The sequence below is a fragment of the Convolutriloba macropyga genome, chromosome 9, assembly GCF_964194025.1.
Source record: "Convolutriloba macropyga chromosome 9, txConMacr16.3, whole genome shotgun sequence".
Lineage (NCBI taxonomy): Eukaryota > Metazoa > Xenacoelomorpha > Acoela > Convolutidae > Convolutriloba > Convolutriloba macropyga.
Genome location: NC_134476.1, coordinates 5,653,299 through 5,677,342, shown reverse-complemented (window position 1 = coordinate 5,677,342; position 24,044 = coordinate 5,653,299). Strand labels below are relative to the sequence as shown.

Below are 24,044 nucleotides of genomic sequence, written 5' to 3'. Positions count from 1 at the left end.
GGGGGGGGGTTGACCGTTTGGGTTTTTGTGCAATTTTTTAAATTGACGACAAGGGAGGTAACAAATAGGACATTCGATTTTTGGGGTTGAGTCAATTTGTGGTTGCTGAGATAATATTTTCAAAGTGTTCCCCATTATATGGATAAATCAGAGAGATCTGGGTATGCGATTTCTAATCCATGGTGTTCAAGTTCGTTGGGGATAGTTACATTTAGATCTGCAACAGCAAAAAAAAATTCCAGTGTTTCTCGTTTGGATAATTGTAATAATGATTAATGGTACCTGTGCTTAGGAACATATAAGTTATTTTGATACATGCTTTATATTGTGTAAAACAGATAGTAAACCATCTTTCTGCTTTAACAATTTTAACTTTTTCCTTACCAATGAACAAAATCATTTTATTTTTAACAATTTGAAAAGAAATGAGGGAAAAAGGACAAATTGATCAGAAAAAAAAGGATAGGAATAATGAGCAAGGGAAAAAAATTATTTTTTGGGGAGAGAAAGTTATGTGAAACAATTTACTTTACTGAAGAGCGCCCAAATTGACTGGGAAATGCTCTTCGATATCAATGAGTGCAAGAAAGAATTCCCAGTGCATCATTCCCATTGTTACTCGAGTAGAACCCTCACATCGACGCTCGTAGTCTGTATAGTGTATGATTATACAGGGCTTAATCTCTGCTGTGGAAGTTTCAATGAAAGATCTCTCGAGGGACTCTACTTTGACTAGGCGCTCACCAAAGTGGAACAGCATTATAGAAGATCTAAATTAAAAGGGATTTTAGAACCATTTAAAGCTTGGGATATATTTATAAAGAATGTCCAATAGGGGGAAGATGGTGTTAAGGTAATGGTTCCATCAGTCCAAGTGTTTAAATATTCAAAATGGAGTATTAATTGTGGGATTACTCTGTTGCTTTTTGTCGTGACAAATGATTTTTCAAAAAATTGTATTTGTATAAGGCAATTTTGGTATGAGAATATCATTGCTGCTTTTAATTGTTAATAGTTTCCAACTCTTTAAGGATTGAGTCGTTTTGGCAAGAATCAGTCTTTTGCATATCAAAATAAATATTGTGAGGTACACAGTTTGGATTTTCTAGAATAAATAGGAAGAATTTCCAATGAACTGAGAGAGGATTAATACTTATTAAACAAATTTTTTCACTTTGGATTTCTTTGAGCGTTAGTAGCATAGTAGGTACAGGAGTTGGGTATGCATCAAAAGATCGTTGAACTTTTTGTAACTCTACAAGTTTATTTTTAACTGCAAATATCATAGCTTAGAATGATACCTAAGCAATGTAGATTGGATGTTGTGCTTGAAATACCGAGTTCTCTTTGAATGCTAGAAAAATGGTGAATTCGGCGAACTGAGGATGAGTAATGAAAATAGTTAAAAGTCTGTAAATATTTGTCATGGGTTTTTTTGCGAAAGTCATTATACTTATAGCGGAAACATAGTATACGGCTAATAGCTCAAAATTTTGGTTTCCGATTCTGATTTGTAAGTTTCTACTAGATAAATGAATCATGTTGCTGATCTAGCTCATTTGGCAGACTATTAGGGTCGAATTGTGCTAAATACACGAAATAATTCCAATACAACGAATGAGGGGTTAAAATCACAGTATCGTGTTCCCAAGTGTCCCAAAACTCAAAATTTATAACGATTTGAGGGAAAATGTCTCCGTGATTTTCTTCAAAAATTTTCTTTATTTGATAAATTGTAACGAGTCTATCTTGAAACAAAAAGTACATTAATGGAAGCGTTTTAGTTGTTAATTAATTTATGCTTATGGTTCCTCATTTCAAAACTATGTATAAAAGTATGTAAATGTAAAAAAAGGATAAAAAAGGGTGTGTCAATTATTTCTGAAAAGAGGATTATTGACAACGATTGATATTTATAGATAATATATCAATCGGATTCACTGAAGCAAAATCGGAGTAGGGGAAGAGTGCAGTCAATAGTTAGATAGACATAGTTGCAATTACATAGTTGAAAATGGATTATAAGAAATAAAAAGCAAGAAAGGAATCCTTACATGTCTCTTACAGGAAAAGTCAAAGTCTAATAATATTTTTCTTCAGACGCTTTGAAGCAATTTTGTATTCGACTCCAATGTTTACAAAAGTAATTGTGTCATCAATCAGGGCTCTTAACAATGAGAAGTATTGAAAATTTGAATGCGGTACGTCCAAGTCTATAATGTCACTGAAGTAGAAAGATGCAACTCTAATAGTTACAGTAGTTTTTAAATCGGAAATACTTGATGATAATATTTGTCCGGTGTATTGTCCAAATCGAATAAATAAAGCGTTAGGCTGTTTTATGAATTTGGGTTGCATAGCATAGCATCCTTGAGGTGTATCTAAACAAGATATTAATTAACTTATAGAGTCTAATAAAAATAATTTTTTTAATTTTTGAGACAAATTATTTTTTTATGAAAAAGATGATTTTTTTATTAACAGCTTTAAGGAGGTGCCACCACACTTCGAATGGTTGCATCATTTTGTGGTTGTGCTTGATGTGACGCCAGATTTGGGTATTCTACTTTATTATTTTCTGTATGACAATGCTCATCAATTTTATTTTCTCGAGGTTGATCCTCAACGCCTTTTGTAAGTTCTTTCGATTGTGCTGTAAGGTTGATAATTACTAAGCGGTAAAAAATGATTGTTGTTCTGCGGGGCCGACGGTTTGGTTTCGTTAGAGAATACCGGTGTAAAGAACGATAAGATACAAAGATTATATGTTGCTCCTAATAGAATTTTCCAAAAACCCATTGTTTTGTTGGATATTTTGTGGATTTCGAACGCTCTTATGATTGTTACGATTACATCAGTTAAGAATTTTATGCACAAGAAACAAGCAAAATAAACTCCAATTTTTTCCAGATAAAAAGTGATGATTCCAAAAGTGCCTTTGAACTGGTCTGTAAAAAATGTAGGTGAAAGAAGAGAATCTAGATAAATTTGTCTGTTAATTCCCATTGCCGACGCATAGATATCTTTTTGAGAATAGTCTATGCTTCTTCCTTCTAGAACTTCTCTTGAAATTTTTGTCAAAACAGATTTTGAAGCTTCCGAATGCAAGATATTGTCCCAAAAAGATTTAAGTTGATTTGGTGTGTAAATTCCGGCACGTCGCGATTCGTAACCGGTAAATTTTGGAATAGAACTAATAACTCTTGAAGAGAATATTTTTGGCGGTTGTAAAGGAACAGGTGCTGGCATCAAATGGTACCATGAATTTTCATTATCAATATCTAATTGGTAGGCATTTTTGTAGCCTCCAACACAATCTACTTCGTTTGCAAAAGGGTAGGTTTGTCGAGTAATTGGGTCGACGAACATTGTCCTACCATCATAATGAATAGGAATCCTATCATAACACTGTTCAAGAACCTGAAGTGGTGAGTTTCGTTTTGGACAGTGGTACAGCCAACCTATGCTACCATCTGTGTCTAAGAACATCAAGCGGTTGCCGGTTAACATATATCCAGCTAAACGATTGTTTTGGATAGCCTGCATTAGTATCATTTGTTTTTGAGTTCGGTCAAGTTCGCATTGTTCTATGACCAAACCTTTCCATGCTTGTTTTATTTGCATGTAATTATGATATATGACAAAATCCATTTTTACCGCAAGGTTAAGATCATAGTCTAACTTGTCCTTGTCTAAGTGTTCCCATTCAACAAAACCATTGTCGGATGTTCGGATCTGTTCATCTGAAGGCTTCCTATTAAACCCATTTACACTTAGGCTATTGTCAGGTTCAACACGAAGTTTATGAAAAAACTGTTGAGTTTTTGTTTTATAAGGTTTGCCAGTCTTCATATTAAATCCGCTTTTATAAGAAACATATAAGGAATCTAAATTTGTTCTATAAATAAATTCTGGTTTTCCACACACCTTTTCTTTTTCATCAATTACTCTAATTTTTATGTCCATTTCAGCAGGAGAATACGTTCCTGGTCCTTCATAGGGCGTCTCCGTTTTTCATCACTCACAATGAAATACTGTACGTTACCAAGTTCGTTTTCATGTTTTAGCATTTTTGCGTTTTGTGAAAATCTTTTAGTAACTATACAATTTTCCGGTGCCTCCCAATTGTATGCAAAGGGGTCGAGTGATTTCGAATGACAACCTCCTTCTGAGAGGGCACAAGGAAGTTTTAGTCCTTGACTGTTATAGACAGATCTGTCATTAAGATCAATATCGAGTACAGTTTCTTGCATCAGGGTTTCAAAAGAGAAGTGTTTAATTTGACCACGATTATCACAAGATGTTGATGATTCACCTTGAAGATCAACTCCCTGGTTTTTATAGGAGACGGTTTTTATTCCATGTTTTATGTCAATTTCCATGTCATCATCGTCAAATTTGGTAACAGTAATTTTTCCAGTTTTATTAGCATTTAGGCATTGTTCGGGTGAAACAATAATATCGTATGTTATTATTGGAGCGTTGTGTACAATTGATGAATGAAAAAACATACCACAATTATAACGAATGAGCATTGCGGTGACTTTACACATAAGTGCTTTGACAAAGGTCCGATAAGACCCCTGACAAAGTGTTACATGTGTATCAACCATCTGAATGTTTTCGGGTGTAATTTTGCGAGGGGAAACTTGTGTTAAAGCATACATTTTATTTTCTTTCATTTTAGAACAGTCATAATGAATGACCCTAAGTCTGTTAGATACGTCATTAATATCCTCAGTAGCGTTAATAACTATAGAAAGAGTACAAAAGTAGAAAAGACTTATAAGTAAATAAGAAAAATAGAGTTTTTCAAAACAAGGATATCTTTTCATCCTGTTCTTTTTTAGCGCTTTAAGTCGGGAATTAAGGCTATGAGTTGTAGTAATAGGCACTGCCAATAAATGTTGACTGGATTTATTGCTACCTAAAACAAAGTTAAGTAAATCCGGCTTGATAGCGTGATGGCGGCTTGGCCGAGCGACTAGAAGTTCGCCTGTTATTATTATTATTATTATTATTTTCTAAAGTTTGTAAATTAGAAGGTCCTTGTTCCGATGTATTAGGGCGGAGAGGACTTAAATTAGGGTCTAGAGGTATTCTAGAATTGTGCTGTGGGCAAGGAGTTGAACTTCTTGTTCGACTACTGCTAGGCAGGTGTGTTTGGACTGGAGGTGGGTTGTCACGACAACCTGAACATGCTTCGTTGAATCCAGAATCGAAATTGGTAGGAGTTCGGTCAGGGTCGAAGTTCTGCACAGGGGAGTCTCTTCGTATGAAATTCTCCACGGGGAAATATTCGGTGTTAGTAGGGCTTTGGAAGGAGAATTTAGTCAAGGGACTGTTGAGTTTATTCATCTGACTTGTCATTAGATTATTATAAAATGTGTCACAATTATTTTTATCTATACCATATTCTAGGGTTAAATCTGGTATAGTTTCAGTAGCTGGGTAGTACTCGACTAGGTGATTTCTATGAGCGACCTTCCTGGTGGCCGGGTTGCTATCTAAAGTTAATTCATAGTTAACATTGGTTAGTTTTTTTTCTACAGTATAAGGACCTGATCTCAGTTCATGTAGTTTTTTTGACTTTCCTAACTCAATTTGATGGTTTTCCATTAGAACTTTTTGTCGAACCTCAAGTGGCTTGCCTAATTTGTGTTTCTTTCTATGTTTATGTGCGCGGTTATTGTTTTCTAAACTCTTTTTATAAGCGTTATTGTATATTTGTTTGAATTGGTTTTCTCGCATAAGCAACGAATTGTTAATAGTCGGTTTTAGAAGTTTGTCAATTTCGGTGTTTTTTGAAGTTTGCAAGGTATGCATGTGAAGAGGCAGGTCTTTGCAAAACTCGGAAGAGCATGTGAGTTTTGAATTTCGTAGGAGTCCTAACTTAAGTGACAGAGGTATCTGTGGTTTTTGTCCGAACACAATTTCATAAGGTGAGATTCCAGTACTAGCATTTGGAACCGTGTTATGAGGAAAAGCAAATTTTGGTGCCAGTTCGTCCCATTTACCTCGAGCTTGTTCTAGAAAAATTCGGAAATGTGCTCCTAGATGTTTGTTTTGGATCTCGACTTTACCATTAGTCCAAGGCGCATAAGCAGTTCGAGGTGCGGGTGTTATACCTAATTCATGAATGTAACTCGCAAAATCTTGGTTCATGAATGCCGAACCCTTATCATAAACAAGTTTTTGTGGTATTCCAAAGGCCAAGATGAACTTTTCTAAAGCTTTTATGGTGTCTACTGCGTCTGTGGAACGTACAGGGTATACTTGAATGAAACGCGAAAATGAATCGACAATAACTAAACAATGGTGTTTACCGTTCGATGGAGGATTTAAAGGTCCTTTGTGATCAATATGGACCGTATGAATGGGGAATGGGACTGTATCAGTCCACTTTTCGAGAGGTGCTTCGTGGATATCTCTCCGTTTTTGTTTATTTTTTTGGCATTCAAGGCAATCAGCAATTAGGTTTTCAATCCATTTATACATTCCGGGCCAATAAAAAAATCGTTTTACATTAGCAAGTGTTTTATCTAAACCTACATGACCTGACAGTTCACAATGAGCTAGCTGAAAAACTTTAAAGAACAATGACAGTGGTACACAAATTTTTAAGTATTCAAAATCTGGTTCGTCTGTTTGTTGTTGAATACATAAGATGTGGCCTACAAAACTCAATTTTGCAAAGTTATTAATGTATGACATTATGGCTTTAGATTGTCGGAATTCAATTTTCTTTTCATCTTTGTTATTGTTCGTTCTTGATTGACGAATTTTTTGTATTACTGGATCTTTTAATTGTTCTTGACAAATTACTGATGTATTTAAATCAAATTCTTTAGAGAAGGTTGTCAGTTTATCAATGAGTTCTCTTGCATCTTGTATTTTTGTATTTTCGGGAAATTTTTCTGCTAATTCGGTTTTGTCTATGGAAGTGCTATTTTTCACGAGAAAAACTTTATCATATTCTAGAGGGAATCTGTACTCCGAGTCTGTGGTATTAGTTTGATCAATGTAGAGTTCGTCAAACTCTAATTCCGGTGACTGGTTCTCATTGAACAATTCAAATTCCGAAATTGGGTCAAAATTTTGTTCGGTTATCCATTCATCAGGGTAGGAATCAATTTCTGTATAATGATCAGACGTTTCGTCTTCCTCCTGTTCTGATGCAGGGGTTATTTCATGTTTGCGGTGACGCCTATAGTGGTTAATTGATGAACCATACGAGAAATCTTCCGAAATATTGTTTATTGAGCAAAGTCTGTTTTGATTATTGTCGTACTTTTGCCTTACCATTTTGTCATTTTTGAAAATGAATTTGTCGATACCCATTATGCTTTGCTTTAGGATTGGAAAAAAGTCATCTGCTGGTCCCTTTTCATTATCACGCAAAATGAAGTATTTTTCCTCGTTACCATGCTCGTCGTAAAAACTAATGTCTTTTGGTATCTTTTTGTGTTTAAGTTGATACTTGTCCAGATCTTCAAGTTTTACATTGCAACTTAGGATGTCGGGAAAAGCTAAGTTTTTTCCTTCAGTCCAAATAATTTTCAAGTTCTGGAATTGAGAAATTACTAACTGCTATCTAAAAAACCTGTGAGAGAGTTTTCCTCTTCTACCCCATAGATACATTAAAGGCTTATGGTCTGTGTACACGTATACAGGATGGGGAGAACCAATTAGGTAATGCTCATAAGTTTGTAATGCCGATATTACACCGCAAAGTTCGCGTGCTGTGGTACTCATTCTTTGTTCCTCTTTAGTGTAAATTCTAGAATTAAAAGACACTATTCGTTTCCCTTCTGGAAATTCTTGAACGAGAATTGAGCCTACTCCTATAGAAGAAGAGTCTACATGCACGTGGAAAGGGTATTTAGTATCCGGTATTGCTAAGATAGTATCTTCGCTAATTCTGTTTTTAATGTCGTTAAACAGTTTTTCGTGTTCCGTTGTCCAAACAAATTTAGTTTCTGTGCGGGTTAAGTCATAGAATGGTTTGCAGTCAACATGCAAATTTTTGATACATGCTGTAGAATCCTAAGCAACCTAGAACTCTCATGACATCACGTTTGTTTTCAGGCGACTTAAATGCTTTTAAATCTGCTACTCGCTTCTTGACTGGTTGTATCCCATCTTTACCTACTACATGTCCCAAGAACTGTACTTTCCTAAGGAAAAATTTAGTCTTTTCAGGTTGAGCTTTCAATCCTGATTTCCTTAAAAGTTCATGGTACTTGTCAATTATTTCAAACATTTCGGTTTCATATTGCGCTTGCATGATGGTGTCATCAATGTAGGTTATAGCTTGTTTTTTTCTAATTAATGGTGCAAAATGGATAGTCATTATACGACTGAAGAAATTAGGTAGACCGCATAGGCCGTAAAATCCGCGTTCAAATGTGTATTGCTTTGGACCAATTACAAAACTTACCAGCTGTTTGGTTTCCTCAGTTAGAGGGACTTGGTTATAGGCTGAACAAAGATCACTGGTTGTGAAGAAATTACCTTTTAACCTAGTTAATAGACTTCCGATTGGTTCGAGTGGCCATGAATATCGACTAAGGTCTGTTATTGAATTCAGATATCGGGCATCTATAACCAGTTTTACTGTGTTCCCCTTGGGTAGGATTATGATTGAATTAATAAATTCTGATCCCATTTCTTTATCATTACCCATTTCCCGGATTATACCTGTTTTACACAGTTGTTCCAAAAGGTTTTCTAGTTTTTCCTGATAATGTAATGGTACTTTGGATGGTCTTTGTTTTGTCAAAGTTGAATTAGGTAAAAGTTTAACATGAAACTTTTGTTTTATCTTTCCAACATCGTAATTGTGTTGAGAGTAAACGTCTTTATATTTAGTTAAAGTCCTCAGTAACTTGTCTAAGTTTTCGTCATTGATATCAGCTTGACTGAAATCAAATTTTTTGAGAAACGCTTGATCGGTTTTGTCAAATCTGTTAAGTTTTTCTTTGGGAAGTTCAACGGGTCTGATGTTCTCATCAGTTGTTTCTAATAGTGGCTTAAGATCCTTGAGGTCGTCGCTAAAGTCTGTTTCTAAATCGTAGTTGTTGGTAAAATCTTGTTGCCTTTTTCGCTTTTCTGTTTTCTTTTGTTTTTCAGGAGTTTTGCCTGCAAAGAAATTTTGAATTTTTGAAATTTTTGGACCTTGTTTTTCAAAAACATGGAATATTTGATCCCAATTAGTGTCACTATTCATTAGGTGGTTTATGAATGCAACGTTGTCAACTACAGAAAATTCTGGGTCTTGTCTAATTTCAATGTCTTCTAAAGTGTGCCCAATAGGACCCTTTTGGATGACAACCTTGTTGTTTTGAGGATTGTTTAGCATTATTGGTAATTCCTTTTCTTTTCTAAAACACTGAACGTTGTAAGTATAAATTCCCTGAGCTTGCAGTTCACTTCCAATTACGAATGAGGTTCCCTTTCTGAAGAATTCATTCGGAGGTCTAATTGATATTACTCGAGTTGATTTTGGTGCTAATGGTAGTTGCTGGTCAAGAGTTACAATTTTGTAAGAGCTAATGTATGGATAGCTTTTCGTTTGGTATCTAGATAATGTGACGGCTACTTCAGGGTAAGTTTTTAAATCAATTTTTGGAGTGGTTAGGTCAATAGATTTTACTGTAGATTCAAGAAAATCCATTCCCAACAAATGCGGCTTGCAACCATCTTTTGCTGAAACCCATGTGGTAACTTCCACTTGATACTTTCCTTCAATGTCGAAAGAAGTTTTGAAAGTAATTTGACCTAGAAGTTTTAGTTTCTCACCATTAACCGCTAAAGTATGATTTTTTGAAGCTTTCATCTCAATGTGTTGTAATTTACATAGTTCAAGATAAGTGTGGTAATTAATTATAGAGCTTGATGCTCCTGTGTCCAATAAAAACTGTGTTTCTAAGCCGTTATTTTTATTTTTGTCTCCGACGGATTGGTATAAATTAATATAGATATGTGAGTAACTTGCTTTGTTTTCAGTAGTGTTTATGAACGGAGACCTGTCTAGTTTAAATACTCGTCGTTATGATTCTCATTATTGTAATAGTCTCTGGAAGTTTCACTGGTAAAGTGAACTCGAGGGCTTCGCCCTTCACTGTTATCTCTTGAATGAGTATTATTGTTTTGTCTAGTAGGTGTCCTATCCCGGTCATGGTCTCTACTCCTATCACGATATCGATTATCTGATCTTGGAGGACCGTTGCTTTGTCTGTCCCTACTATTTTGCCTATTGTTATCTCTGTAAGAGTTGTTTCGATGGTTATTGTCTCCTTCCTGTGATCGGTTCTCGTAAGAAGATGATCGGTAATTGTTTGAAGAGTTTGATGGGTACGGTGATCGATGTCGGTAGTCTGATCTTGAGTTGTTTTGATAATTGGATTGATTTTGGTTATAACTATTTCTTTGTCTGTCCCTAGAATTCCGATTGTCATAATTGTTTGATTTGTATTTTTGTTGACCTGGTGAATGGCTCCTACTACGTTTATAATTATCTGTGAACTTTTCTCGTTGTTGAGGTGGGTTTCGGTTTTCGTTTTTAAAGTCCTTGTACTTAAAGCAGAAAGCTATTGTGTGACCTGAACGTTTGCAAAACTTGCAGAATCTAGTCTGGTTTTGTTTGAATCTGGGATTGTCGTTGTTGTATGTGGCGTTTATTTTATGATCTTTCATTAAATTTGCAATTTCTGTGAGTTGGTTTTTTAACCCTTCTATTTCTATTTTATTGTCGATACTACTTGAGGCAGTACCCGTGAATTCACTGCTAACAGAAAAACTTAAGTCTTTAGTTGCTACATGATCCTGTAATTGTTGCCAAGTTGTAGCTGGGTTTTCTATTAACCGCTGATGTGCCTTTTGCTTGAGTGTAGGTGGCGTTAATCCTCTTACAAAGTACTCCATACACTTAGCGTTACGCTGGTCGTTGTTAAAATCTGGATCTGGCCATCCTTTTTCAACTGCTTTTGTTACTCGGTGTGTATAGCTTTTTATCAACTCCTCTGGTTGCCTTTTAAAACTCTCGACTTCAATTCTTTTACTATAGTTGTCTTTTGCATCAGTAAAACGGGTAATGAACTGATTTTTAACTTCGTTCAATGCTAAACCTGGTGCTAAGGTTTCAAACCATTGGGCTGCGGGCCCACGCAAAACCGAACCAAACAATGCTTTTTGTCTAGCGTCGTATGCTGCTTGCAAATCAACATCCGCAGGATCTCTTGTTCCTAGTGAGAATTGGATTTTTCTTTGTATTAAACTAAAGAATTCCTGGGCATCTTCAGATGGGTCTAAACCTGTACATTTCTCTAACGCTATGTCGGGGTACGCAACAACGTTCGCTGCCATGTTTTGTTTTAGTGTATGAAAAGAATATTTTATACGAAAGTACTATTAGTTTGGGTAATTAGTGTAGAAAATATTTTTGTTATAACAATTAAGTAATAAAACACTAATACTAAAGTAGAAAGTTGAACTGTTTGTTTTGTGTTATGAATTTTATTTGTTTAGGACCGTTTAATGATTGTATTTTAAATTCAAAGTTCTTGCCGTTATCAGTGCTAAAAACTTCAACCCAAGAGTAAATATCGGTTTGCTCAATGGTAAAATTTAATAACCAAGGATAAGTGCTTTCAGAGTGTTTAAATTCAACAGAGTATTGGTGAAATCTGTTTATTTTTGAAAATCTAATTTGTGTGACAAATTCTGTTTTTATAAGTAATTTAACTCTATCTTGTAAACTCGGATCGTCAGGAGAAACGTTGATGTATTTGGGTTTAATGATTTTTAAGATTCGTAAACCAAACGGGGGAATTTTATTTTGTTGGCTCATCCACACACAAGATGATAACGTTTATGCTAATTCTATCACACTGTTCTGATTTCTTAGAGCACATAAAAGTTCATTAAAGTTTGGGTTGGTCCACTTGTAAGTTATGTAGATTTCAGTCTCTGTTTCGCTAGAAGAGTGATGGTAAATGCATAAAAATTTTCTGTTCTGATCAGTTAAATAATATAAAACTTTGCCTATTTCGTTATGTACTTTAGTACTTATATTTAAATCTTGAACGTTAACTTTAATATATGACATATAAATAACATAGAACAATTGTTTTTGTTGTTTTATTATTGTATTTTTGTATGAAACACACAGAAGACAGTATAAAAACGTTTAGTACGGGATGTTTAGTACATCAGTAGTAGTATTTTTGTAGCTATTATTGTGTTTAAATATTGTTTCTAAAGTGCTTGAGTCTGTTAATGACCGTTTTTTAACATGAGACAACAACTTTTCTATGATAAATTTGTGTACAAATTGGGTTAAAAAGGCTAGTTTACGCTCTTTCAATTAATTATTGGCTAAATTTTCTGCGGGAATCTCGATCACACTGTTTTTAGTTTTTAACAAAGTTAGTAAATTCTGGAAATTAGGGTTCACAGATGCATAAGTTATACAAAAATCAGCGGGAGAATTATGTTCAAACACGTAGAAAATAGCTAAGAAAGTAATTCCGTCAGTAATAAACCCCTTCTAGTGTTTTCTATTGCTGTTAGATTAAGATGTTCTACAATAACTATTCCAGTTTGGTCCATGCACTGTTTAAAACCTCTATTGGTGAAATTGTACTTGTGAAACCGGTTAAAATGGGGGAATTCTCATCAATTTATGTTATTTTCAGGCTAAAAATCTATGTTGGGGGATAAAATTTAGTTTAAAACCCGTTATTCTTTGTTAAATTTGAGCCTTATTGAGATTTATGTGGTCAAAACTTGGTTAATATTTACTAATTTTGTGTAAAAATGACGTTAATATGGCTATTTTCTTGAGTAATATTGGTTAAAATTGGATAAGAATGATGTTTTTAAGGCTTAAATGTGATTAGTATCCGTTAAATTATGATAAAAGTGACGTTAATTTTGTTAAAATCTGGTTAATATTACCCCACCCGGGTCAAGGAATTGATAAAACAGAGTGAATATTCAATTAAGGAAGGCTTAAATTTAACCAAAATTGGGTTAGTTAATGTGAAAATGCAACAACGTGTGCTTAAATGTGTAGAAAATTAGATATAAATTACACTAAACACGTATTGGGGGGATGAATTCTGGTTAAATTTTCGTTAAATTGTTTGAAAATGCTATATTTTGGTCAAAAATTCAGTAAAAATTGGACATATGTTACTCTAAGTATGATTTGGGGGGGATGATTTTTGGTTAAAAATCGGCTATTTAGTGTGAAAATGCTAAAATTCTGTAGAATTTGGTGAAAATCGGCTAAAGTTTAGTTTAATTAGGTGTTGGGGCGGTGAAATTTGGATAATTTTTGGTAATTTGGAGTGTATATGCTACAATTTAATCATAAATTTGGTGCAAATCGGGTCAGAAATAGTCTAAACAAGTTTTGTGGGGATAAATTCTGTATAAATTCCGATTATTTAGAGTGAAAATACTAAAATTTAACCATAATTTTGGTCAAAATCGGGTTAGAAATAGACTAAACAGGTTATGGGTGGATGAATTTTGTATAACTTTCAATTATTTAGAGTGAAAATACTAAAATTCAACCATAAATTTGGTGAAAATTGGGTTAAAATCAAATTAAATATGTTTTGGGGGGATAAAATCTGGTTGATTTTCGGTTATTTAAGGTGTAAATACTAAAATTTAACCATAAATTTGATGAAAATTGGGTGAAAATTAGGCTAAATAGGTTTTGGGGGGATGATTTTTGGTTAAATTTTGACTATAAAATGTAAAAGTACTTCAAATGTTATATGAATAAACTAATAATTGGACATAGATTACCCCCACCCGGGTCAGAACAATTTTACAAGAGCAAAGAATCAGTTGCCTGTTACTATTTTAATGTAAATTTACTGTATTTCGGCCGTAAATTTGATATAAATTACTCTATTTGTTTGTCTATTAGTGTGCTTTCACTTCTGTGGTAGTGGTTATTTTACTATTTTAATCCGATCGGATAGAAAAACAAAAATTCAGGCGTGATTCTTTCCTCTGGGCGCACCAGTTATCAAATTTGGCTGGGCTCTTACAGATCACACAATACGGGATCTCTTATGTATGCCAGTCAAACTTGACAAAAGATATAACAAATCGAAGGTAAAGATATATGCCTAAGACCTGTCTGTGCTATAAGTCTCAATTTAAAGTAGTTGGGGGGGCTGAAAAGTTCAATTAATTAAATAGATAGTTTAAATGAACAAGCTTACACTGAGTAGTATTAAACCGGGTTGAGCTGTTACTTGATTGTGTTGTTGTTAAGTGAGTGCGTCTTTGAAACTTCTTCCAGTCGATTTCTCACAAGTATGTTCTGTTGGAAAATTTGCTAAGTTGGAAATCTTTAATAAAATTTCTCTGTTTAAATTTAAGAATTTATTTTGCAAGAAAAATGAAGCAGTTGTCTGCTGCTCGTCGTTGGCTCTGTTATTTGTCTCTCTAATTTTATTCCGTCCCACTTCGCTGAGAGAAACAATTAATTCCTCTCAGCTCCGTTTGGGCCGATAGAGAGCGAATCACAAACTCACGTTCATAGTGAGGTGCTTCTTAATTTTCCTATTGGCCGAGAAGGCAAGAGAATTAACTCTTTTTTATCTCACGGAGAAATTATTGAAACTCCAAAAAATAATAAAAATCTAAAAAACTGAGAGCATCAATTATTGATTTCGTAGGCACCTGTTTTCTGCTTTTCCCCTCTTCTAAAACCGCAACAATTATGGTTTTCTTGGGGGCTTTTTATGAGACTCTATTGTCTTTTCCCCTGAAGCAATCTGCTTCATCTTTATTGAACTTGGGGGGAAAGATCTGCATTGCAACTGTCAAAAGCAGAAGTAATTTAAATCAAAAGAAACTGTGGTTTTACAGGCCGCCTACGTTCAACAACGTACATTTTCTATCCTGGATATAAGCGAGGAGATCCAGGCCTAAGGTTGTGTTATTTAAATAAGTCGAACTGAGTTGTTTAAATACTTGTGTACTGGTAGTCTTAACAAGCGTTAGTTTGTTTAGCGCGCGGCGAAAGAATGGTTAATTAGCGCCTAAATACGTTCGCTCTAATGCGGGATTAATTATCCGTTCATTTGTAACGGCTCTCGTAATACTACAACCTCAACCAGATATATTATCTTATTCAAAATTAAGTTGAGTACCATAGACTTGAATTGAATAGTCTATACAAATTCAAACTGATCACAACATTTATTCAGAAATGGTCTGATTATAGGGCAAAGTCGTGAGTATGTCCTGATCAGAGGGAGCGTTGGTTGCACTAAAGTCGCACGAATATATTGGTCGCACGAAGTTTTGATCAGAGGTTGATCCGCTCTGGCATGGTGTGATCAGAGTTGGCTACGGATGCACACATCGCAATTTCCCTAGGTCGCACGAAAGTCTGATCAGAGGACATTTTGGTCCGGCACATTTTGTCTGATAAGAGACCAAAGTCTGGACATAGTTTGATCAGAAGTGGCTTTGGCCTGGGACCTTAGCCTGGGTGGCTTCTGATCAAACTATTCCGCGTTTTTGGGTTCACCCAGACCCTGTATTTTACAACTCAACCTTCACAAATGTCGTCTCAGCTGTGTTTGATCATTAGTCAATTCGGTCTGTACTTCGTCCTGGACAGCCTTATGTTAATTAGTATATAAATTGTCATAATTTATGTCAGGTCTCAAAAGGTGCCTAGTCTACTAGAAAGTGACACAGTCACAGCTCTTTACGGTTAAGCTTCTCTGGGTTCTCTGGGTAAAGAATCAATTCAACGCCCCTGAATAAGTGACAGCATGCCTACGTTTAGCTACTTCGTCTTCTAAACTATATGCAAATTTCTTTGCCTTAAAAATTTAGGCCCTGAAAAATGTAGGATTAGGTGCGTTAAAAAATTAGAAATTCCAGCCACCCCCAGTGGTTGATGAATCGAAGAACTTGCAAGAATCTTGCAAGTGAATGCATACCAGTACCAAGATTCTTTCAAGATTTTGAACCCGAAAAAATTTTTTCCATGGATTTGAGTTTTGTAACTTTTTTAATAAACAATAATTTGCTGCAAATGTGATTTCTCAAACCATACTATCCTGATTTATTTTTTGCCAGGATTGTTATCTTGCAAAATGCTCGCTAGAACCTCGCAAGTTTTAAATCAGCTGGCAAGATTCTTGCTAGTTTTAAATTCATTCATTACTATTGATCCACTCAACTCTATGTTTTTTCGTTGAATAAGTGGGTACTTTTAACAAGAACGTGTTTGGAGAATTGCGAAGCTTTTTGTAGAGATCTTCCAGTGATGTAATAGGGATTGTGACGAATTGGAGGGAAGATTTTTAGGGTGCAATACCTCTTTTGAAGTTTTTTGTCATCTGTGGTTCAGCAAAAAACATTTTGGGGGAAGAAAAAAATTTATTCAATGCAAAAATACCCACATTATGCACAGTATTTATTTAATTATAATGATAAAACTACCCGAGTATAACTATTTAGCATAATAATGCCTAATGAGATAAAGTAACTTATGACCTTATACGTTTAACATTTTTTTAAAAAAAAAATGAAACTAGATAATTATGTCATGCCTCGCAGGCCACGGCAATGTCTCAGAGGACTCAAAAAAGATATCACAACTTAACTATCTGCTTCAGTTCGATTAATTATGCTTGTAAAACCATTTGATAATTTCTCATCGGACTAATGAAACAAAAGATAACAAGGAAAAATAAATTAGGTAATAGGTATTCTGACACAATAGGCATTTTGATATTCGATGAAATGCCATGTGACGCTCTAGTGTTTTTATCTCTTCTGCAAATTTTACTCTCAAAAACCAGTTTTTGAGTGAGTTTAGTTTGTTACCTTTTTTGGTAAAATTTTTCAACTGTTGTTTCCAAAACTCAATTTGCTCCAGTTGCAAGAGATGTAAAATATCTGAATCAAATGTACGAAATATGGAATATATAAATTAGCAGCAAAAAATTTGAAATTTCTCATTTTATAAAAATGTTTAATGCTGCATATGAACAGCTTCTAATAATTAGGAATAACGAAACATAAGCTAATTGCAGCTGAAGTTTTGCGTAACTACTTTTTAAGTTTAAATTAATGCTGAATTGCCGCAAATTTGGTGCTCTTTCAACCTACAAAATTTTATTAAATGTTGTCAACTCTGCACAGATTTTCAAAATTGTTTTTTAAATTTATTCTCATTGAGATCTATTTCGATCGTTAGTTCAACGTATATGTAAAAATCAAAATGCTGAAAAACAGTTAAATTCAAAAAAAAATTGAGACTGGTCTGACAGTCAAGACTGAAGCTACCGTTCAAACTCGAAACTATTAAAACCGGCTTCGTAGTAAATATAAGCTTGCCATTTAAGGTTTGCGAAGGAAATTACTTAAAAGTTAAAGGCAAATTTTTGGTTTATACCTGTCCAAGATCACGTTGACTATTGAGTATTTTGAAAATTTTGAAAAGATTGTTTGACAGTTTGATTCAATTAAAAATACAAAATGATATTCAGCAAATTTCAGCATCCAATTTTGCACAAAATTTCAAATAAAATTTTTGAAGGCTACCTGAGAAAGAAGACTGAGTTTTTTCAGTCAAAGGAAACTTTAAAAACATGAGAAACAGTGAATATTTTAACGGTGATAATTTTCAATTTAGGTGTGATAAAAAAAACAAAAGGAAAACGGAAATGCTTGAGCCCAGTGCTTCCATGAAGCGCTCATTTGAGATAATGTTTGATATAAAAAGAAACAACGGAGGAATAAATTTTAATTTGTCAGAAAATCTTCGTTTTCATTGCCATCGAAATTTCTTTTCGAATTGGAATATATCTCTGAAAATGAACATTTTGATCATTTATTTTTTTGAACTGAAAATTAATTTTTAAGCAAATTGGCCACAGACTGCAAACAAATAGGATACGTTGAATCAATTTTTTTTGCCATATTATTATTTTGGCGCTAATCTAAGGTTGATCCAAGCAGTTGACGTCTGCTGTTTTTGCATATTGAAACTTTGGTTAAGAATTGAAATTACAGAACAATAGTTGAAAAGCGCCGATCCAATTGAATTGTTTTCGACTTTTATCCGATCGAGATTTGTCTAAATAAAAGATTAAACATGCTACTGAAACATAGCTGAATATGTCTGTTTTTGTTTGTTTTTTATTTTGTTTACAAAAACTTCAAATATGCATAAGTAGCTGCAGGCTCTGATAGTACAGAAAGTGAAAATTTGAAACAAAAAGTTAGGAAGTTTGGATAAAAATCGAAAACAAATTGTCAATAAATCGAGTTGCCCTGCATCATTTTGCAGCCTTTAACAAATCGATTTTGTTGAGCCGTGGTTGCCTATTAAGTGCTTTTATACGCGCTGTTTTAAGACAAAACTGAAAACCAATAATTTCTTTTTCTGTTTTTCCGCTCAATGCAAATTGATTGGTGTGTGCCCACAAAATAAAATGTGCTTTTGCACCGAAAATGATGGTTCTGTAGATTGATGACAGCCCTGGTCGAGGTTTTTGGGTAAATTTTCGTAAGAAATGCGGTGAATGCGGTGAATTTTCGTAAGAAATGCGGTGATTGCGGTGAATGCGGTGAAAAAAAATAATTCACCGCTTTTCACCGCATTTCTTACAAAAATTCACCACCAAATTCACCGCATTTCTTACAAAAATTCACCGCATAGACTATTATGGCAAAATAATGTAAGAAATGCGGTGAATGCGGTGAATGCGGTGAAAAAAAACAATTCACCGCTTTCTCTCAAGCGGTGAATTATTTTTTCTCACCGCTAGATGCGGTGAAAAAAAATAATTCACCACATTTCACCGCATTTCTTACAAAAATTCACCGCATATGGTTTCCAAAGTTTACTCAATCTGATTTAAATTCACAAGAATTAAGAAACAAGTAAGTGACAGTTGGCGCAGTGGAATAAGCATTGGAAGGCATGCAGGAGGTCAGAGGTTCGAACCCGTGTAGGGACGATTCTTTTTTGTAAGAATACTGAGAAGGCGGTGAAAAAAAAATTCACCGCGATTCACCGCATTCACCGCAAAAAGATGTAAGAAATACGCGGTGAAAACTATTTTTTTTCACCGCATTTCACCGCATTTCTTACGAAAATTCACCACCAAACCTCGACCCGGGGTGAGACTGCCTATTTTAGGTTATGTGTGCTATAAAAGAGGAGATCTTGAGAATTCTCCAAGAAAAAAGTTGAGAGGACACTTTTCATTCTTTATCATTGTGAGTGCAATCAATAAATAAAAAAATTTTATTCATCCCTCGTCTGGTACAACAATCAAGCAAAAAGAGTTGATTGCATTGTGCTCTTTTGCAGTTTATTATAATAATCAGCAAAAAGAAATGTTTTTGGCCATATATTTAAACGATCGGTTTTTCCTTAATTAAAACATTTCTTCACCAAAGAAACGAACGATTATTAGCACTAATTTACGCGGCTAAAATGCACAAGGTTGTTATCTGACATTTTCTCAATATAGTCGGCAGATTGCCGGAAAAAAGACGCAATAAATGCTTGTGATCTTCCATGAACTGAAATAACTAAAGAAATAAGATAGACAGATCAACCTTTAATAGACCACCAGATTTATTTGGTTAGATTCGGACTGTCAATTTTATGACACATACGGTCTATAAAGAAAAAGCCTTAAAAGAAGTTTTTCAAAATTAAAATTCGATATCAAAAACTCAAGACTAATACTTAAGAATTAGGGCATATAAGTTTGGCATTACTTATATGCACACTATTGGTCTTCAATTAGTAAACTTTCATAAAATTTAAAGTTTCATCTGTCAAATTCAAATTTTAACTGCAAAGCAGTAGAAGTCAGTGAAATTATTGAAAAACTCAATTCCAAGAAAAAGTCAAGTCAGGTAGTAAGAATCATCGATGAAGACGACAAACTAAAAAACCCACGATGTCCTCAAAAATAGCCGCTATCGCTTCGCGACTATTAATAAAATTTTGCAACGCTCTTTCATCAATTTTTAATCAAAGAAACTGAGAAACATTGTGACCACTTGAATCATTGTGACAAAAGTGTTCAGGACTGCGACTTCCCCCTCCTTCTTTGAAAATCTGAACTGATTTTCTCAGTTTTACATTGGGATATCCATTACGACGCAGAAGTATACCCCCAAATTACTCCTTTAGTCAAAATCGCTAGACAATTAGATACATAAAATTAACGAAAACAGGAGACATGCTTTTTCTCGCAAAAGTGTTAATGGTAGTTTTGGGAAATTGAGATACTTTAAATCTGTAAAATAGGAGACAAGTCTTGTTGCACGTTTCGCTCATTTTAGGTTCCATTTTTTTGCATTAGGTGTATCTCTAGTCCGCAATTTAACATAATTGAAGGCGCGCTTTTGAGCATGCAAACATGATTTAAAGCCTTTTTAATTGAGCTTGCAAAGGTGATTTGAAGCTTGATTAATTGATAATGTAAATATTGAAAATATTGTTTGCAGGTTTAAAAGGGATTCAAAGGTAAAATTAACTATACAACACAATACATTTGTTTTAAATGGTGGTTTTTTTGTAAATATCTGTGAGCATCTGTAAATATCGCTTCTGAATTTTTTGTTTTTGAGATTTATTTATAAAGGAGAGAGAGAGAGCAGAAATAAAAGATTTTCCAGAAAAAAATGTATCTAATTTGTTTTGCCTGCCCCCAAGCTTAGTGGCTTATATCTTTTACAAAACCCATACGCGCGTGATATTTTTTCACAAGATAGGGTGTTATATAGCATTATATATATATATATATATATATATATATATATATATATATATATATATATATATATATATATTGTACCTGGAGTGTGGACAACACTGGAGAGGCGCAAAACAGAACAGATCCAAAAAAATTAATAGACAGCTTGAAACATGTAAATGGGCGGAAAAATTAATAGACACCTATGAATCTGTAAATAGACGCAACATAGTAATAAGTCAAGGAATAAAAGACACCTGTAAGATTGTAAAAAGACACGACAAGTATTCGCGGAAAAAAAGGATTTTTCAGAAAAAAATATTGGACATCTAAAACAGACGCAGATTGTGCTTGATTTCAAATAAAAGCCCGAAAAATCATTAAGAAATAGTGAGTCGACGATTAAGAATATCGGTTGATATTTATTTTGTTTTCCATTAATCTGAATTGAAACTGAGGTATTTTTCAGAAGTAAATTTATTTGTCAAATTTCAATAAAAAATCTCAAAACGATGAAGCTTGAATATAAAGCCTGAAAAAACCATGAAGTTCATACAATATAGTATATTATAAACCTGTAAACCACTTTTAATCACTTAGTTTTTTATCAACTAATAAAGCTTTAAACCACTTTACAATTAATCGTGGCTTTTTTGCGGATTGTAGATTCGGTCAGTTCGAAAATTAGATACTTTCAGTGCGAAATCGAGTTACGTTGCGTGGGAAAAAGAGATACACAAATTGAACAGATTTGCGATACATAGCGTGCGAAAAATAGGATAGGCAGCTTGTGTCTCAGTTTCGTGGTTAAATTTTGGAACTTTTTGCGAACACGGGTTTCACAATTCCCTTCAATTTTGCGTGCTATTGCTAAAGTATCTATTTTTTGCAATTTTGTTGCAGGTTCAACGTATTAATATAGGAAAAAAGAACAATAGATACACAGATCGGGCAAGTTTTCCCGTGACGATTTGGGTATACCTCTGCGTCGTAATGTCTGATAACTTGTCAATGCAAACTGTCTGAATTTCACAGACTGATCAGAGCACACGTGTAAGGGAGCAACGGTGTAAAAGATATATTTCATAATTTGATTATCAGTTGGATTAACTTTACGTGAAACCTTTACTTTTGGGATCTTTTCCTTTTGTAACCCCCCCCCCCCCCCCCTCCCCCCAGTCTAGTAGGTGCCTCCCCCGCCGCACGTGCTATAGTTTTACATAATGAGTTAATATGTAATGGCACGTGCTCTGTAATTTGGGGGTGCGTAATGTACTGGGGGATGGGGGGGATGGGGGGCACAAACGGAAAAGATCCTAATTTTGTTTTCCGTAAGACTCGTTGGTGCTTACTCAACTTTGACACTCAGTATATGTCAAATTTCACGCAATGTCGTCTTTTGAACCAACAAAACCAACAAAATTATGTGATACGCCGCTGAAAATTTTTATTACATTGAAATAATTCGTAGATTTATCAAGTATAAAAAAATAAGATGTTTAAAGGAGGATATCAGGATTTTAAATTGTTGGGTTTTTCCCCATTATAGCCCACATTAGCTTAGTGGTCAGATAATCTATAGCCCCCAACCATGGCAAATATACCATAATGGGGGATTATATTTTCATGGGGGGCTATAATGGGAAAGAACCCAATTTTTAATGCGGGGGCTTTTCGTACTCACTTAGTTTCATTTATGTAATCTATTCTGTTTCAACCCCCCCCCCCCCGCTTAGTGAGCATAAATCTTTTATGACCCCAGGCGCACGTGCTATTTTCTTACATAATAACGTGCTATATATAACAACATATAATTTGTAACTCGGGGTCATAAAAAACACTGGGGGGGGGGGGGGCGAAACAGAATAGATCCCATTTATGGGATATTTTCCGTTTGAGCCCTCCAAGCTTAGTGGGTGCGTATTATTTGCACTCCCACAGACGCACATGCCATATTTTTACATAATGATTAACTATGTAATAGCACGTACTCTGTAACTGTGGGGAGCGTAACGTACTTGGGGGGGGGGGGGGGAGCGCACAAACGGAAAAGATCCGACTTTTTTCACTTTTTTGTTCAATTGACTCTTGTTTGTTTGTTGAAAGACCCAAATCTATAACTTCAAGTATCAAAGAAATAAGTCTTTCCCATTATAGCCCCCTCCCCCATGAAATTATAGCCTCCCCCTCATTATGGTAGAATTACCATGATGGGGGGGCTATAGTTTATCTGACCACTACGCTGGGGGGGGGGGGGGTGGCTATAATGGGAAAGACCCAAAGAAAGTACAAATGAAAAACTGTTTACATTTATAGATTAGGCCAGTAGTGAATAAAAGAAACCACTTACAGTTTACCACTGGGTCTTCAAGTTTTTTTAAAGGAAAGTAAGTCTTTTGACTTCTCGTATCAAAAGTGTACAGCTTGTATATATAGACTGACATTTTATGCCATTTTACTGCTCTAAAAACTCGGGCACAGATATATTTCCGGATCTTTCCATTTATAGCCCCATAAAATTATAACCCCCATTGAGGTATATTTACCTTGATTGGAGAGAAGTGAAGAATATCTGGATCTTTTCCGTTTGTGCCCCCCCCCCCCCAGCTTAGTGGGTGCATATTATTTGCACCCCTCAAGGGCACGTGGTCACTTTTATTTATAATGATTTAATGTGTAATGGTACGTGCTCTGTCGCCTGCGGTGCATAACGTACTGGGGGGGGGGGGCACTAACGGACAAGATCCGGATATCTGACCACTAAACAGGGGGGGGGGGGGCTATATGGAAAGACCCGCGGTTTTTTGCTTACGTATCACCTATGTAACTTTATCCGCATCTATGTGATACATTAGCGTATATCTGGAAATTAGTGCATCGGAAAGAGCTAAGGAGAATTGAAGTCTAGTTGAAATTAAGCCCCACACTGATAAATGAGCCGAAAAACTAGTTCTCTAATTTTTTCCGACCAAATATGCAGATATGAAAAAAACATAGAATATTTTCCGTTAGTGCCGCCAGTACGTTATGAACCACCCAGTTACAGAGCCCATACTATTACATTGTAAATTATTACGTAAAAATATGGCACGTGCGTCTTGGGGTTGCAAATAATTTGCACCAACTAAGCTGGGTGGCACAAATGGAAGTGATTCCTGTTTTGACCCAACCAAATTGAGACTTGGCCTCCCAGTGCTCTCTATAGAAAACTTCCGATCTCTTTGGCTCCTTTGAGAAGGTCTCCTGCACCGTGACAATTTCAGT

At 34.9% G+C, this 24,044-nt stretch overlaps 1 long non-coding RNA gene across 1 annotated transcript in view; it reads right to left on the bottom strand.

Annotated features, from left to right (window-relative positions):
- Positions 1-23,215, bottom strand: part of LOC142345988 (uncharacterized) — a 32,070-nt gene extending 8,855 nt beyond the window's left edge. The window contains exon 1 of the long non-coding RNA XR_012759372.1: positions 23,131-23,215. This is a non-coding gene — a long non-coding RNA (uncharacterized LOC142345988). The remainder of the gene's footprint in view (positions 1-23,130) is intronic.
- Positions 23,216-24,044: the final 829 nt, after the last annotated feature.